The following is a 19,332-nucleotide window of genomic DNA, read 5'->3' as shown; positions in this document are numbered from 1 at the left end:
CCTAGAGAGATTTTCTGGAGTATCTAGAACCATAGTGAAATAAAATATGTAAATTTAGATGACTGTAACTAACAGAAATATAAGTACAATAATAAAACTGACTAATTTCTAGAATAAAAGAGAAATTTGGGACTTTTTTTTTTCCTGTCTTGGGGATCATTTTTATATGAGTATAGAAAAACTGTAACCTCCGTGGGATATGTCAGTATAAAGCGGTACTTAATGATAGGTTTGAATCTCCGAGCAAGCAAATGAACATAGAGGATATTCGGATAAGGTATGGAAAAGTCCTTTTTAGAGGCAATGAAGTGTTTTTCTTTTGAAGTGCAGAAGTTGACCTGGATTGGGCTTCTACATCTAAATATTCCAAGACTTTGAGTAGGTAACTAAAAATGGCCTGCTTATATTGCAAAAGTAGCAAAGAAATTATTTGCATGTGTGTGTGTGTGTGTGTGTGTGTGTGTTTCTGTGTGTGTCTTTTGGAGCCAGTAAAATTCTGGAATGACTAAGGAAAACATCTTAGTCCATTGAACAAAATTAATACATATTTTTATTACCTTCAATTCTTAACAGATTGTGAGAAATGATTAGATGAAAAGCCAGTGCATCTCTAAAGAACAGAGAGAAGCAATAGTAGGCCCTGGTGAATTATTAGGTATGGTTGAGTAGAACTGATTTTATACAGCCCTTAATATATACTTCTATGTTACAGGATTTCCAGCCTATTCTATAAATGTAATGCATAAAGTGAACCAAGAAGATTTGTCCAAAATACGATAAGGTACAAGATGGAGACTAATTACATTTGAAAGTGAATTGAGATCAAATGTATATTGTCTGGCTCCAAATTAGAAAACATACAAACCAAAACCTAGAGACCACTGTTTTGCTGACAAATTTTATAAGTGATACTGGAATCTATCCATGTCACACTGTACTAAGTGATACAGTTCTGGTTGGGTCAACATGTTGCTCTTAACTTCACTTACAGATTACAGGTTTAAAATATATATTTGTTTAAGTAGATAAGTGACTTGTCCTTAAAATCTTTTCATTGTGGCAAACATCAGATTCCTGACCACTCTCCACCCACTTGCCTTTTCTTGGCCTCTGGGAATTTAATATTTCTTTTTTTTAAGTTTTACTAATTAATTAATTTATTTATTCATTTTTTAATAGTTATTTCCCCAATACAATTTTTTTCTACTGTACAGCATGGTGACCCAGTTACACATACATGTACACATTCTATTTTCACACATTATCATGCACCATCATAAGTGACTAGACAGTTCCCAGAGCTACACAGCAGGATCTCATTGCTAATCCATTCCAAAGGCAATAGTATATATCTATAAAACCCAAGCTCCCCAACCACCCCACTCCCTCCCCATCCCCCTTGGCAACCAAAAGTCTATTCTCCAAATCCATGATTTTCTTTTCTGTGGAAAAGATCCTTTGTACCTCATATTAGATTCCAGATATAAGTGATATCATATGGTATTTGTCCCTCTCTTTCTGACTTACTTCACTCAGTATAAGAGTCTCTAGTTCCATCCATGTTGCTGCAAATGGCATTATGTCCTTCTTTTTTATGGCTGAGTAGTATTCCATTGTGTATGTATACCACATCTTCCTAATCCAGTCATCTGTCAATGGACATTTGGGTTGTTTCCATGTCCTGGCCATTGTGAATAGAGCTGCAATGAACATGTGGGTGCATGTATCTTAAGAATACAGTCTGATGTAATTATTTACTTTGAATCATTAAACTTACCTATCTATGACTGCTACCTGACTGAGCCCCTGATTCTGTCCTTAAATCAAATTCTAAGAACCCTCTGAGTGTGGTTTATCCTCACAATAGGTCCTATAATTTTATATTCATCTTTGCCTTAGCAGTCTTCTACTGGTAATTGAGATCACAGATGTTCCACTTTTATAAAGTGGAATATATACAAAATTTTAGCTAAGTCAATATTCTATAATAGTCATTCTTATTATGATGCTAATTTTTATCCAAAACAAAGTTTTATTATTCTTCATCTAATCTTTTGCTTACACACCTCAGCCTACCTGAACTCCTTTTATCTAACTGCCTTATCTTCTCTTTTGATCTCTTGTCTTCTGTCTTCTTATATTCCTTACTCCATTCTCCTCCACCACTTTTGGAGACTTATTACTTCATGTCCCTCACTACCTCATTCTACCGTGATTGAAGAGCTATGACAATATCTAGTAAATAAGAGAGAGTAGTCATGAGGCTGAAGTTAACCCACTAAGAATGCAGTCTGAAAAAAATGATCTGTGTCTTGGATTCTTATTATGGGAGAAAAACAACAGCAGTAAAATACTATTCATTTTAGCCCATCTTAGATTTTCCATTAATTTCACTTAAATATATCTCTAACATAAAATTATCAAGACAGACTGCTGAGTGCATGAATAAATGAATGAATGTAGATTTGTCCATTGTTAGCTTAATCTCCCAATGATATTTCTTTTGTAAATGACTGCATATTTTGTTTGATGCCATTCTAAATAGAATATCGTCAGGCCTTCTATGCATGTGTGCTATCCCTTCCAAATGAATTAGAAACTTGTCAAATATAGAAGATGTGACTTACTCTTCTTTCTATCTCTACTACATCAGTATGTAACAAGAATATGATGATTACAATGATAATGATGATGATGAGGCTGATAAAATAATGGTAACAAAACATCTGCAGTTGAAAATCATTTAATTCACTGTCAACTGCTCATTTGCTTCAAACCACAACTGACTCTATTCTACTACATCCAAACAAAGCCATTATGATAAACAGAGTTTGACAGAGCTATAACAATAGCAATTGACCTTAAATTTGCAACTTCAGTCTCATACTGAAGAGATCTTAAAACAAGGTCTCTAATGGATATATGCTTTGGCACGGCCCTCAAGCCCACAAATGTGACTGCATAAACTTATAAACAGTCTGGTGATCTTCAGAGAGAATAACAGTTAATCCGAGCTAAATTTATTACCAGCACAGCCTGTTTTTTTAATTAAAGGGTTTTAACTCTCAGTTTTGCTAGCAAAAGTGTGGTAATCTTTTTTCCCACACTATTTAAGGTCATTCTGCCACAAATAGAATAAAAATAAATAATGATGGATCCAGAAATATAGGAAAATGAGAAGACTTCTTCACAGAAATGTTCCAGAGCAACCAGAATCTTATTAAGGTCAGTGTATGTTGAAAAGTATGCTAAATTTCCCCCATCACACTGTTTCCTACATGTTATACCATGGCTTCTTTACCCACAAATAGCTCTCATCTAGGTTAGGTTAAAGAGTTAGCACAGCTTTCAATGGGCATTCTTAAGTTTGAGTCTTCTCATGAAATCTACTCTACAAATAGAAATTCATTAAAAATACAACCTTCTAAAGTTACTACTTAAAGTCATTTAGAAGGAAAGGCTGTGGGTTATTGATTCCCTTTCACCTCTTCTTTTTGTTGTTTTTGTAAAGTATACATTAGCCCCTATTTATTCTGGACCAGACATAGTCATCTTAGGCTCTGTTCCGACCAGATAATTTCACCCCAAGTGACTATTAGACTCCAGAAATAAAGCTGTTTAAGGACAAGAGGTGTTGGGTTGATTAAAAGAGTCGAGATGAGGTTTTGAAAGTTTGTCAAACTGGAACAAGCTTTTATCTCTCTAATCAGTTCAAATTGGTATCTTAGGCATGAAACAGAGGTTTCTCTTTACTCTTTTCTCAGTTACTGCTTTACTGCACTCTCATAGTACAAACACAGGCAGTTTTTCTCTAGCTTCAAGAAGAGCTTAGCCACTATCTATTCTACAACTCATCCCATCTCTTTTCCTGTAACTTCTAAGGGTTATGCCTTTTCTAGTTCCTGAAAATAAGTGATTTCTGAACCATTATAGCCTGAAGTTATATTTTGAATTTTTAAAAGAACAAAAGACATACAAATGAATCTAAGATATTATAAAGCAAAGCATGTGTGAACTGAGAGTAGTAATGTCTTATTTTTTTTTCTGTTTTTTAATAAGACCAAAAAACATTTTTTTGGGGGGGGGGTCTTCAAGGTAACTCTGGGGGTAAATTAAGAAGAAAAGATGTTCTGAAATTTTAGATGAGGAATCTGAGGTTCATAGAAGGAACTTTTCAAAGTCTCATAGATATTAAATGATGCAGTTGGAACATTGTCTTGGTTATTCTGATGCTGAAACTGCTGTCAGTCCCACAGTCTGTGCTGCCATCCAGCCTCCATGAGATACTGCAGTGTTTGCTCCCAATCATTTTGCAAAACCAACTGCATTTTAACTACTCTTTCATGATTTATAAAAGCCAATAATTGTTCTTTTTTAGTCCTTCACAAATAGCATGTGTTAATTGTGAACACTTTCAAATACCTAATAAGACACTTAACAATGGAATAGTTTGAATATATAAAATTGTGCACCACAGAATTAAAATTTATCACCACACTCTTTATGCCAGATCACATTGGATTACTGGTGCCTCTTTTTATGTTTCTTATAAATATTTTCCAGGCAGAAAAAAAGCCCACACTGGTTATGAATTGTGTATGTGGTCACTTCCAGAGTGACAAACCATTTGAAGGATAGACCTTAATACAAATTTGTAATGGTCAATCTCTTTTCTGCTATGTGTATGTGGGAGTATGTGTGCATTTGTGTGTATAATTATTATTTTTTATGTTAAGTGATGCTAATGATAATGTTTCATTAGATTAATTTTAAAATTTAAATTTTATTAATGAAGATAGAGGTCAATTTTAAAGAGTATTAACTTTCAAAATGATTTTCATAAATGTAAAAATAATTTATTTGATGAATAATTACCTAAAATTAATTATCATTAACTATAGAAAGTTTATTTATTTCTTTAAGTCACTTTATCACTGTGTTAGAAAGAATATGTAAATTATGGGACAAAAACACAAAGGCAAGGGGAAGTTTTCCATTTTACCCAATATCTGGAATGCTTCTTCAGCACCTATTGACAACAGGCATGCACTATTTATGTTACTGTATGGGTAGAATCATACAATTTCAAATTAAGAAGAACCATGGGAGTTCCCGTCGTGGCGCAGTGGTTAACGAATCCGACCAGGAACCATGAGGTTGCGGGTTCGATCCCTGCCCTTGCTCAGTGGGTTAACGATCTGGCGTTGCCGTGAGCTGTGGTGTAGGTTGCAGACGCAGATCGGATCCCGAGTTGCTGTGGCTCTGGTGTAGGCCGGTGGCTACAGCTCTGATTCGACCCCTAGCCTGGGAACCTCCATATGCCGCGGGAGCGGCCCAAGAAATAGCAAAAAAACAAAAAACAAAAAAAACAAAAAAAAAACAAAAAAAAGAAGAACCATGTAAGTTTTCATACAACCCCCTCACCCAGAGCAACATTCCTTCATACTCTTTCCCTTTATAAATATATGTATCTTTCCTTGATTGTCTTTGTAAGGGTAGTTCTGTGTTGTATAATACAGAGAACAAACACTTCAATTGTTTAAAACTCATTTGAGTCAAAATCAGAGTCTTGTAACTTCCCTGCAATGGTTTAAATTGGGTTGTTTGGAAGAAAAGATATAAAATCTGTTTTCTTTCTATTTGTTAGGATTTTTTTTTAACATTAATGACCTTTAGTTTAATCTTAAGGCTAAATATATCTAGTTTCTTTGATAGCAATTAGAGCAGTATAATTTCTAGACAATTTGCAATGTTGAACAACTTCCTCTGACTCCTACTCCTCATTTTGCCAGTGCGTCCCTAAAATGCAAAACCATCAGTAAGGCAGGAGCTTCAGAGGTGATATGATTTATGTGAAATGCATCAGAAGAATGACTTCTCATTATGTCAACAAAATCCATTCATTAATGAAATCTAAATTCAATTATATTACATTATAGCTTCTTTTTGTTTGACAGTGAGCAAAATCCCCCATGTCTTTCTACATGACAGCTTTTAAACCAGGTTTTCACTACTCAAAACTTTAAAAATTAATCATTTTGGAGCTAAATAAAAACTATAAAATTTATCACAATTTTATTTTATCCTTTTGATGAAAGTAGTTTTATTTTATCCTATTGATGAAAAATCAGGAGAATGATTTTGATTCTAGAATCATCTACGGCATTGTTTATTTTTCTTATTTTGGTATAACCACAATTTTGTTATAAAAAAACTTTGTTATTGTCATTTAAATTTTTTTTTTTGACTTTTCCCACAGAATGAGGAAATTCTCTGGCCAGGGAGCAAAAACCACACCACAGTAGCCACCTAAGCCACTACAGTGATAACCCCAGATCCTTAACCTGCAGAGTCCTTTCATTTAAGTTTTTGATGGATCTTTGTTTTTCAAGGCTAAGGGCAGAATTATAGTAAAACTGACACTTTAGGTTGATAAAGTCCTATTGTATGACATTTTAAATGAGAGGGAAGCTGGAGTAATTATTTCACTAATTATGAATCTACATATTGACACTATCATATAATTCACATATTCCCCTTTAACAAGAATGTTATATGAGATGTTGAGAGAATTTATATGAAAGCAATATAACCTAGATCTAAGAAATTCACTTGTTCTAATGAAGTACTTTGGAAAATGTTTTCAAGGACAGTTTTTCCATGATAATCCAAATGAATTCATTAATTATCTATTTAATAATATAATACAGAATTCTAATATGTCAAAGCAACAAAAATAGCCTTTCTAATTCTCAGTATCCACTTTTTGTTTGTTTATACATTGTTTTGACAGTGGATAGAGTGGTGTGAAGTAAAAATGACACAATTCTGTTTATTATTTGACATTTTCTGTTCTTCATTTATTAATAATTTTTGGGAAAAAAACATCTTTCTCTTCAAGATTGAAACATTTTGGTGTTCCCATCTTGGCTCAGTGGAATTGAATCTGACTAGTATCAGTGAGGAGGCAGGTTCAAACCTTGGTCTCGTTCAGTGGGTTAAGGATCCAGTGTTGCCATGAACTGTGGTGTAGTTTGCAGATATGGCTCAGATCTGGCATTGTTGGGGCTACAGGCCAGGACCTACAGCCCCAATTCTACCCCTAGGCTGGGAACATCCATATGCCCTGGGTGAGGCCCCCCAAAAAAGAAAAAAAGAAACATTTAAACATTTTTTGTCAATGATTATTTGAGTTATTTTTATATTTACTTTTTAATTTGGAAAGTTAAGTTGATTAGATGCTAAATAGCTTTGCATATCCTGACCTCAAATTTTTCCTACAGTGTAAAATGTGGATAAAAACTTCTTTGTGGGAGAGATCCATATGTTTCTGCCTTCTCTCTAACATGTTTTGAAGTTACTCTGTTTTCTTCAAGTATTAGAAAAGGTTTTCTTCTTCTTCCCTTCTAGTACAGGCTTATTTGGCTTTAACCAACTAACCAACCATAAAAACAGTACCACCTCAGCATTTTTATGAGTTCATGGATTATCACTCATTTTATTGTCTTGCTCAGAATGTTCAAAAATAAGCCTCTCAATCTTCCTTTGATGTAATTTATATATATATATATATATATATATATATATATATATATATATTTATTTCATATCAGATTATTTGAGTATGAAACAGGGAGAGAGATATCCTCTGCAACTTTAGCATTAATTTTTCTATCCATAAAGACAAGGGTGGAAATAAAGGAGCAAATTAGGTGAATATGATACTAATATAAAACTACTTTAAAAATGTAAATGATGAGTGTGGACAACACTAGAATAGTGTTAAAGAGAAAGCTCGAGTGAGAGGTCTTATTCAAATATCTGTTGGCAGGTGAGCATTTCCTGCCCTATTATCTGCAGGGCAGGTGATGAAGTGGAAGTTTACAGAAAGGGGAGCAGGGCCATGGAGGAAAGCAACAAAAGAGGAAAATCAGAAACGTGGCAATGGGTCTTTGTGTCTCCACTTTCTAACCATTATTAGGTCCAAGTTTACATTGTGTGGTCATCCGATAAGTCTTTAGAGTTCACACTCTAAACTAAATTGTTATGGTGTAGATGCAGAGCTCTCGTCACTCGGTAATTGGAACAACATCCAAAGAGAATATAAACGACTCATCCAGTAGGTTTACTGATTTGCATCTAGAAAAAGAGGCAAGCAATAAGATGTCAGTTTCCTCTGCCCTGTGCTATTTCTCCCTTGGTCCCTGCCTACACACAAGTATTTGGAGGTGTAGGCCAAGAAGTGCTGCGGTGGTACCAAGATAGAGCCCCTGCGGTCTTGTTATGCAGGGATGGAGGGAGCCGGTCTCGCCACCCAGGAGCTATCAGCCCAGGCTGGAGCAGTTCTGGGTGGAAGGAAATTTCCCCTCAAATTGACACTGCAGTGTGACAGGTCTGACTTGGGCTTTTTTAATGAGCCACTCCAGCCCTTCATCCCGTGTGAGAAACATTCCTGCCAGTTGCCTCAAAGATTGCAATCTTGATCAATCAAGAGTTGAGTTGCAGTGTACAGCAAGTTTTATTTACACCCTCAGAGAGAGATGGACACCCGGGGATAGGGACTGGTCCTGACTGCAACTGGGTCTCTCCTAATATTCCTACATCACATACTGTTTGAGGACCCATGTTCTTTTGCCTCTGGCTTACTAATTATCTGTTCCAACCACCCTGTGGCACTGTTTTGATCTCTGTATGGGGACCCATTTTAATCCTCTGATTGGTTCTGGGCAAGGACACCTTATTTGCATGGGGAGAAAGTTATAGGGATGTGCTCCGAAGAGCATTCCTTTGGTACCTGCATATGTTTTCATTGTTTGATCGCAGGCCTCCTGTTTTTGGTAATAAATAAATGGGCTGTTTTGAATAACCTAGGTCCGAAGCCCTATCCTTTTCTACCTAACAGACTGCAAAGAGTTGAAAAATACCTATGGTGAAGAGGAGAAAGAAGGATGGCTGCACAAATCTAATTAAAAAGTAGAACTGAGTGTCAACTACTGAGCCTAGTACACATCTATATAATGCTTCAAATACATTTGGACTAGATTCCTTTAGGGGTTAAACTTTTTGGCTTTGTATAAAACTTGGCTGCTTATACTGGCATTGCAAATGGATTTATCTGTGTTATTTTGATTTGAACTCATTCTTTCTCTTTCAGTGTGTTCCCCATTTTGCCAAGAAAATTCACTTTCAATTACACATATATCATAACATTTAAACATTAGTTTCACTTGCTTCTGCTTAATAACTCACCTTATAGTCAAACATTCATCAACATAAAATCAGCATAACAACTTTTATGAATCCCTTTATCATCAGCACATTCTAAATGCTTATACAGTTCACTCTCTGGATTCATATAGGAACTTGCTTAATAGCCCTTAAAGTTACTATAAACCTTGGTTGCTTTCAATCATAAGAATATTATTCACATTTTCAGAGTGAGCACAGTTTTTGTAATTGTTAAAGTTTAAAATCACTGGGATATAGATGTAGTTATCCTTATAATTAAAAAAAATTATATACATTTTTTCAAATGGTTGTAGAATCTCTAGGATTATCTGAAATTCTATCTGAATCTCTATCTACTAATAATACTTCACACTCATCTTGATATAAGCGTTGACTTAAAAACAATATACAACCTGAAAGTTGAGAGTCAAGTTTTATTTGGGATGAAATTAGGGCTTATGCCCAGGAGACAGCATCTCACATAGCCCTGAGAAATGGCTTCAAGGAGATGCGGGGGAGAGGACTAGGATATTTAGGAGTTTTGCAACAAAGTGAATGTAGTAGGAACAAATGATTTACAGATAACCAGATTTACAGAAAACCAGTTTCTATGGGAATATATAAAGGTCTGGGCTTACTTCAATCACTCCTTTGATATGCATGTCAGCTTTGAGCCAGTCTTCTTTGTTTCTGTCCTGAGTTCCCTCAGGGCTCACCAGCTCACCCTTGGGAGTGACTGCCTTCACAGATGACCACGACATCTTTATTTTGTCACTTAACTACAACCCAGGAGATAGTATTTCAGATAGCTCTACCAACCCAAAGAGGAAAGGGGAAATATCAGGATATGAGTAATAAGGGTGAAGGGAGAGGTTCCTGCAGCCATGCACACATTTTTCAGAAGTTTGCTTTTAGTCCTGTGCGGGTTAATGCTATAGACATCAATCATCATGAAGGAGTTCAATGTTTTTCTAGATATGAGAAGATGCAAGAATTGGGCTCATAAAATCTTCTAAAATTATCTAATGATCTGAAGACCTGTTCTTCCAGTTTTACCAGAGTACAGAATGTCTCACTCCTTATCTCCACCCTGAGCTTGCTCAGGGGGTGCTGCAAGTCAGCAGATACAGGGGCTCATGATTTAATTCATATAGAGGCAGAAGGCAAGTGCCAAACTCAAGTTCACATAGGTTTTAATCAGGAGATAAATAGATTAGATAGATGATAGATAGATGATAGATAGATAGATAGATAGATAGATAGATAGATAGAGACATATACAAAGACAATGACATTGGCACAGATATAGATATAGATAAAGTAAAAACACAGATAGAGATAATGAGAATTTTCAGTGGGGGAAACTTGTGAATGTCCCACTTCCAGAGTAGGCAGCATAATGGAGCAGGTGATTCTTTTTTGACTTGAGATTAACTCAGAGATAGCTGTGGAACCTCACCTCAGTTGCTTCATGTTGGAAAGATCATCTTCAGGCCTTACTACTTGCAGAACTGGTTTTCAGGCTGCCAATAAGCATTAAAACTGTGCTAGGTATGGACAAAGGGATGTTTTTGGAAGGATAAAATGGGCATGAAAAGGGAACATTGAAAGATTGCCAATGGCATACTTTTCTTCCATCACTATACTTGGGTCATTCTTGAATGATGCTAGCTGCTTTTCTTAAATTTCAGCAATGATTCATATGGAAATGGTGTAAGCTATTTCAAAGTTTCTTTCATTGAACATGACAATAAATATGACAATAGATAGAAAATGAATTTTAGATGTTATAGCTTTTCTGCCTGCCACTAGCATTTCTCTTTACCTAGGCATTCAAAGAGTAAGAAATAATTTGACAAAGTCTGATCCTTGTAATCAAGTTGTAATATTTCATATTAAGCTCTGTCTATATCTTCCAGATGACATGTAGAAATTCTATGGAAAGAAATAGAACAACATATAAGAAGTTCATGTTTTCCTTCATTCTTTTAACATATATTTGTGAATAACAGCTATATGTCTCCTATATACATTCTTGGATTAACTCTTAAAGGAAGTTAGGAAGAGTTGATGCTAAGGCCCTCATCTTTGAAGTCCTCATAGTTTAGTAAAACAACATTTAAACTAGGCATTATCATAATCAGTGAAATATCTTTTCTGTGTTGATACTGTGAACTAAAATTTGGCACTTGCCATCAGCCTCTACATGGAATAAAACATGAGTCACTGCAGCTGCTGACCTGCAGTACCCCAGTGTTAACCTTCAAGAGATCAGCAGCAAACTTCTATAAAATGTGTGCATGGCTGCAGGCACCTCCCCACTCACTTTATGACTTATATCCTGATATTTCCTCTTTCCTCTTTGGGTTGGTATTTCAGAGCTACCTGAAATCCAGCCTTCTGGGCTGCAGCTAAGTGACAAAACAAAAGATGCCATCACCATTTGTGAGAACAGCCCCTCCCAATGTGGTCCAGTGAGCCCTGAGGGAACTCAGGACAGAAACAAAGAAGACTGGCCCACAGCTGAGGTGCATATCAAAGGGGTGATTCCAGTAAGCCCAGACCTCTACATCTTCCCATAGAAACTGGTTTCTGTAAATGTTTTTCCGTAAATCTGGTTGTCTGTAAAACTTTTTTTTTTCTACTACCTTCCCTTTGTTGAAAAAGCTCATATATCCTAGCTTACCCCCTAGTCTCCTCAGAGTGATTTCTCAGGGCTACCTGAGATGCTGTCTTCTGGATTTAAGTCCTAATTTCACCCCAAATAAAACTTAACTCTCAACTTTCAGGTCATGTAAATTTTAAAGTCGATAATATAAACTAGTGTGATGACTTTGGGTTAGTCACAACTCAAGTGAGCTTTCAAGTTTTCTGTCTCTGCATTTCTTCCCATACATAACTTTGATGCTTATATGCTTTTACATCCAAATTATAGAGTATTATGTGCAAATGTTGTATTAATCTCTGAAGATACAAAGAAGATACTTATGATACTTGCCTTTAGTTAGAAGAGAGGATATATATTTCTCTTCCTTTTTTATTTATTTACTAGTTCTCTTTTCACTGTTTTTGGTTTTTTAGATGAAATGTTTTAGCTAAACTGAAATGATAAATCATCAGTTTATTTATTTATTTTACTACAAAATGGATGGATAGTTTCCATTGTCTAAAGATTACTTTTTAACAGAAAATTTTGTGATTATATCAGGGTTTCAGGGTTACCACTCTCTGAGAGTCATGGTAAATGAAACTGCCCCTATAAAGAAGGTGAGTCATTTTGCCCAAAGAGTTTCATCTTCCTAAAGATGCTCTAGAAGTATATGCCCTAAAAACCCAAGGAGTTTTGAAGTAGACCTAGTGCAACATAGCAGGGCCCTGTGGGGCTCCTGGGCACACAAGCCTTTCTCTGTCCCATGTTTCTTGTTTTTAGGGAATAAGCTTCAGCCTAATTGACCTTCCCTGTGTTCCAAAGGGGAGGTTCAAATGATTGCTAATCAGGGGAGGGAAGGGATGCAGATACCAGGGAGGAGCAGTCAAGAGACATATTTTAATAGTGCACCCTTGGGGGCAGGGTCCTGGTTCCTCTTCAAGGAATATACATAACAATATCTTTGAGCCTTTCCACAGAACTAAAACTCCCAACAAATGTAAGATGTTAACTACTTAATGAAGCATTCTTCATTCCAGAAAGAAAAAGGACCACCAGAACCAGTCCTAGGGCCAATAAATACCAGCTTTGAGAAAAAATGCTAACTTGCCTCTACCCTGATCCTTATCTGAAGCCCCATTTTCCACTCCCAATACTATAAAACCACCTCCTAATCTCTCCCAAGGGGGGCAGAGTCTTTAAGGCATTAGCCTGCTGTGGCCCTCTATGCCTGGCAAAGCAATAAAGTCTATTGTTTTCTCCTTCACCCAAAACTCTATCTTCATGTTTCTATTTGGCACCAGTGGACAGAGGCCAAGTTTTGGCATCACTAGTCACTGAGTAGGGTGACCTTCCCCAAAGCTTAGAAGGAAAAGATAATAATACTCTTAAGTATGTTGGCTTGAAAAATCAAGAAGTTAATCCTAGACCTGGGCTTAAGACAAAGGTGTGGGGCACTGGGAAGAGAGCTAGTTGTAGTCAGGGAGGCGGCTTGGACTGGAAGTTATCTCCCAGCCAGTCCCTTTAGCAGACCAGATCCCCAGGATATGTAGTAAATTGGCATAATGAAGATTGACCCATTGCTTTGTAATTGCCTTGTAACAGAACAGAATGTGGGTCTACACAGGCATATGATACACATGGGATCCAACCCCATCATGCTCATCTGAAGGAAAGATACCTTTCTCTAAGGAATCACCTTGCTTACACAAGATTGTAAACCAGTCAGAGAGAAGTTGCTGCAAGGCCCAGTTCTGAAAGTTTCTGAAAGTCACTCTTTAACTGTCACATCATATGACAGTAAGAAGCAATGTTAGAGGTCTTCTTAGACCTCCAGGCTTGGGGTATGAGGATGAAGAATGGGCGAGACTCAAAAAGAGAATATTTACTGAACTTAAGTTTGGCTGCTTGCTACTTGAAAGACAATACTACAGAGACAAGTGCTAGCTGGAAAGGAAAGTGTGCTTTATTCAGGAGACTGGCAACCTGGGGAGAAAGTGACTCATGTCCAAAATCAACTCTCAAGATTCTGCTTGACTGTGAAAGTTTTTAGAGAGAATCATTTGGGGGAGGGGGAATCATCCTTATCTTCCACTGTGTGAAGACTTTCCTCTGCTTGATTGGTGGTGAGGTAACAGGGCAGTGTTCCAAAAATCTTGTGCTCAGCTTGAAGTTACCATCCTCCACCTGGCTGGGACCCTTAGTTCCTGCAGAAGAATTCAAACATACCATTACATATATTCCTTGAGAAGGAACCAGGACCCTGTCCCTCTGCTGCACTCTTGTTTCTTAACTGCCCCTCCTTTGTTTCTGCATACTCTCTCTTTCCTCATAATTGACTGTTTGAATCTGTCCTTTGGAACTCAGGAAAGTTCAGAGAAGCTCAATGAAGCCTGTTTCCCACAAACAAAAAATGTTGGGCACAGAAAAACCTTGGACTCAGGAGGGCCCCATCAGGTCCTGTTCCACTTCAAATACATTACTGTTAGGAACACTTGAGGGAAATAAAATATTAATTGGAAATATTAAAGTGCTCAAACTGTATTTGTGTTCCATGTTGTAAAGCAGATCCAAGCTGCTATAAGGTTGGATAACTAGATATATAAAAATAGAGTAAATGAGCTGCTTTGAATTGTTGTTAAAGAACTGAATATGATATGGATATTGAGGTCTGAAATTTCCCAGGGAAAGATCAGTTCTGTGGGGGCAGAAGAAAGAAGGCATCCTGATGGGACTGGAGTTTGGAAATCAGTTGGTCTCTGAAAGTTTTAAGAGTTTAGAAAAGCATAGACAATGTGGGAAAATTTATCAGTCAGGAGAATGACATAAAGAAAGGTACAGATAAAAGAATATATATAACATATGTTTAGTAATAATGAGAATATATTGTAGTTCCTGTCATGGCTCAGCAGAAATGAATCTGACTAGCATCCATGAGGAGGCAGGTTCAATCCCTGGCCTCACTCAGTAGGTTAAGGATTTGGCATTGCTGTGAGCTGTGGTGTAGGCCACAGACATAGCTTGGATCCTGTGTTGCCATGGCTGTGGTGTATACTAGCATCTACAACTCTGATTGGACCCCCAGCATCTGCACGCTATGGGTGTGGCTCTAAAAAGGTTTTTAAAAAATAATATATTAAAATATAAAGCTAAGTAGTTTATGTGTACTTGCTAAAGGGAGAGAACACAAAGAAATTTATGACCCAAAAAACCCATCTACCAGTATACTGGGTATTTTATTCTAAAATACATATAGTACATAGCACTGATTACACATGATATATGATTTTACTATTAACATGCTATATAACATATACATAATTTTATATGTATAACTATGTATATATAAACTATATATATAGTTTCATTTAAATAAAAGAAAATATGCCTAATTGATATTTATTCATATCACTGGACCAAGCCCCAATTCCACTATTTAGGTGAGATAATAATTATTGTTAATTTCAGTGGTTCACTATCCAATAGACCCTATTGGAGCTGTGACTTTTCATAGTTTCAAAGGGCATCACTCATACTTCTGTTCTATATGTGCAATAGCCCTGAACTGAGCACTGCACCTCATGTGTATCAGTGGGTGGTGACCCTGACTACATCTCTTTCATTACATGTATTCATGTTAGTGTGTGGGATGCTAAAGAACGAGCTCTGGCATTTCTTGGGCAGAGTGTTTTTCTGGACTTGTTATAAGATGGCATTTCTTATAATCCACAAAATCCTTGTTGGGTAGATATTATATCTCTCATTTAACAGATGAAAAATTGAAGTTTAGATCATCTCTCAATCACAGTCACAGTTTTGTGCTTAGTGAAAAGGGGTTTCACACCTAGAATCATAGTAATCCTTGATATACCAAGGTATTTAATATGTGTGTTTTCTCAGGGGATGGGTCACAAATGTTGTACACATAGTATTATTTTATGGTATGGATAAGATTCCAAATAGTATAAAACAGAACTTGTCCTCAAAAAGCTTACCTAGAGGAAACAAGGACAAACAGACATGTTGTTTAAATTACACTTTGAAAGACGGAAAAGAAAAATGGCTTATGAAGGAATGAACCTTAATAACATTGACTGTTAGGAGGTTATGTCTTCAAGGAGAGAGACACTGTAGCACTATTTATTCATCTATCTAATCACGTATTTCTTGGGTATTATACTATTTTGCCTGGCTTGTCTTATTAAGATGAGCAAGATATTACTTAAAGAATTATTTCCTGCTGTTACTTGTAATACAGAAGTTCAATTTTCACTAAAATTTTTGCATGAGGACATTGCATAAAGGCTAGAAGTCTCATTGTAGAAGTGACACTGTAAAGTCTCTATTTTTCTATTTTATTATTTTATTATTGTTGTTACTTCAAACATAATGTCCATATGGAGAGCAGAAAGAGCTGGCACAGACTTTGTAAATTGAATAATACGTACAGCTATTTGAGCTTACGAAGATGTAAATATATTGGACATTTGATGTTGTTTCTTCTCTGTCTCTCACACTAAGCTCTTTAAGAGATTGTGCTGTGTTCATCTTTTAAATCTCCCTCACTTTTTGCAGCAGTTACTAATAAATAATGAATAATACATAAATGAGCCAACTGCTTTGTCTAATGAGCTGGACTTTTATTCCACATCTCTCTTATTTATCAAGTCTTTGGATCAGCCAATCTATGGATTTCTGAAACAATGTCTATGTAACTAAATACATTATGCAGCTATGTGTTATTTTGCCATGTTCTCAAATTTTTCATGTGCAGTCAATTGCCTCCTAGTTAAAAAGAAAATTTGTGGAGAGTTTTAAGTAATGAACTTTCCTATATCCCCTACCCCACTGAGACTTGTATAATGCTAAACATAAGGGCAATAGATTCATTTATTGATTCTTTCTGTCTCTGTATTTGTCCCTATCTCTGTCTTTCTCTGTCTCTGTCTCTCTATTCTGTTTCCCTCTCTATATTTATATACACATATATACATACACAATATATGTACATATATACTTCTATATATTTTATACAATTTGAACACAAATAATGGATTTTAACTCAATCATATGATGGTGCTTTACCTTACAATCATCAGTGCTCTTTTTGAATTAAAATAGAAGAGAAAGCAAATGAGCAATACTTTTATTTCAGTGTGACCTCCATGGGAAAAAAAAAAAAAACTCCTCAGGCTACTTGGAATTCTGGGTTTTCATAAACTTGCCTGCAAGACTTGGTGTTTTTTATCTGAAGGCTCTGGAATATAACAGAGAAAATCAGCAACGTAGTGTGCAGGACTTCTGGCATAAATGTGATTTAGAGCTTTGTGATATGAGTAACACTGTGTCTTTTTACATTTATCCCCATCATCATGTGCTAAAATCACCTTATCTGTTGACACACTCATCCTATCACTTGTGCAGTACACATCTTTTAAAATATCCCCTGGCCTGAAACAGAGGAATATTGTCATGATCAAATCTATTTCTCTGGCGTCCCTCAATGTAAACTTTTGCTAACTTCAAAGAGAATTGTACTAAATGAGCACTAGAGTAATTATTCATTTCTTGGCTACAGGCATTAGTTCACCAAGATAGTACTTTTCTGAACTGACGGACAGTATTTTTACAGTTACTTATGGGAAAATTAAATCACTTACTATAATTTGATTTTTATGTTGCTATGGTTCAATAGAGTTTGGTGTCAGCCACCTTGCTTTCAGAATTCAGCTCATCTGAAACAGTTCATGAAAGTTAGTTTTCTCACTAAGGAAAGAAAGAAATATAAATACGGGGTCTGACTGAGGGGCAATCAGAAGTCTAAAATATATAGCCACAACATGAATACTGAAATCTGTTTTTATAAAGTTGAGTTTACTAAACACATATCTAAGTTGACTAAGAGATGCCATATTTTTCAAAGATAGCATCTTTTTTTATTGAAGTATAGTTGATTTACAATGTGTTGTTATTTTCAGGTGTATAGCAAAGTGATCCAGTTATATATATTTTCAGATTATTTTCCATTGTAACTATATTGAATATAGTTCTCTATGCTATACAGTAGGTTCTTGTTGTTTAGTTTGTACTTGCTAATCCCAAACTCTGAATGTGTATCTGTTTGTCCCTCCCCCTCCTTTTCTTCTTTGGTAACCATAAATTTGTTTTCAATGTCTGTGAGTCTGTTTCTGTTTTGTAAAAACAAAATATAATTGTTTAATTGTTTAAGATTCCACACATAAGTGATACCATATATATATATATATATATATATATATATTTTTTTTTTTAGATTCTATATATAAGTGATATCATGTGTTTGTCTTTTTAGGTCCATCAAATGACATTATATTTATTTCCAAAGCTATTGTTTTAAAACTTCCTTATCTGACTAGGCAAAATTCATCCCTGCTATAAAATTAGTCATTCCTAGCAATAGAAGCTTATAAAAGTTAAGTGATGATATAGTTAATGATTCTGAAAAGAAAAGGTTTACAGGAAAATTTTCTGCAGAGTCAGCAGGAACCTGAGTCCTGGTGTCTAGGAACAGGGCTCACTGGGAAAGACTGTATGGCTTTGCTTACTCCTCCAGTTTTTAGCATGAAAGCCATAAATTCTTTACTGTGTAATTTCTATGACACAATATCACTAGTCAGTACCCTTCAAGTGGTATCTTCTTATCTGTATTTATATACTGACTCTTAATCTAGATTGAAAAGATCTTGGACTTTGGAATCAGAGTTTTAGCAACTGTGTGTTTTGGTACGAATCATTTTCCTTCATTATTAAGTCTTTATAAAACTGGATTTTTTTGAGGATTAAATAATGAAGTATTTATATTAAATCTTTGCAGTGCCTAGTTTATAATAGAAATTCAAGTAAATGCCTTATTGTCTTTTTTTTTTTTTAACTTTTAGTTCCATAGGAGGCTAGTGGTGTGGTTTGTACAACAGATATCAAAAGCAGATATGTTCAGTTCCTGCTTCAACCAGTTATTAACTCTAAGACTTTGGGCTTCAGTTTTTTTATCTATAAAATGGAGAACATAAGACTTTCTATCTTATAAGATCTTATGGAAAGCCCATGAGATTACAGGTATTGAATTCTGATGGTAGTTGCTGGCACTTAGTACATGCCATAAAAATACTTACTATTTAAGAGAATGATTTTGTGTCTCAGGATCCCATGCTCAGTCTGCGTTTGTTGAGAATAGGAGAGCAGCCATTTACAAGTACCCAGGTAAGTTGAGAAGTTAACTTCAGGAACCGAATAGAGCCAGGATCCTGAACCAGGAAAGTATATTAGTCACCTCATTTTGCAAATAAGTTGACAAATCAAGATTTTTACAAATACAGGCATTGCCCTTACGGAAAGGTCAATGGGAGTGCAGACAGGAAGACTCAGAAGTTTTCTGATTGTTATAAAGAGTTTGATTTGAAGAGAGACTCTGGCTCAGA

The sequence above is a fragment of the Phacochoerus africanus genome, chromosome 8 (assembly GCF_016906955.1).
Source record: "Phacochoerus africanus isolate WHEZ1 chromosome 8, ROS_Pafr_v1, whole genome shotgun sequence".
In the NCBI taxonomy this organism is placed as follows: Eukaryota; Metazoa; Chordata; class Mammalia; order Artiodactyla; family Suidae; genus Phacochoerus; species Phacochoerus africanus.
This window is presented reverse-complemented; position numbering follows the sequence as displayed.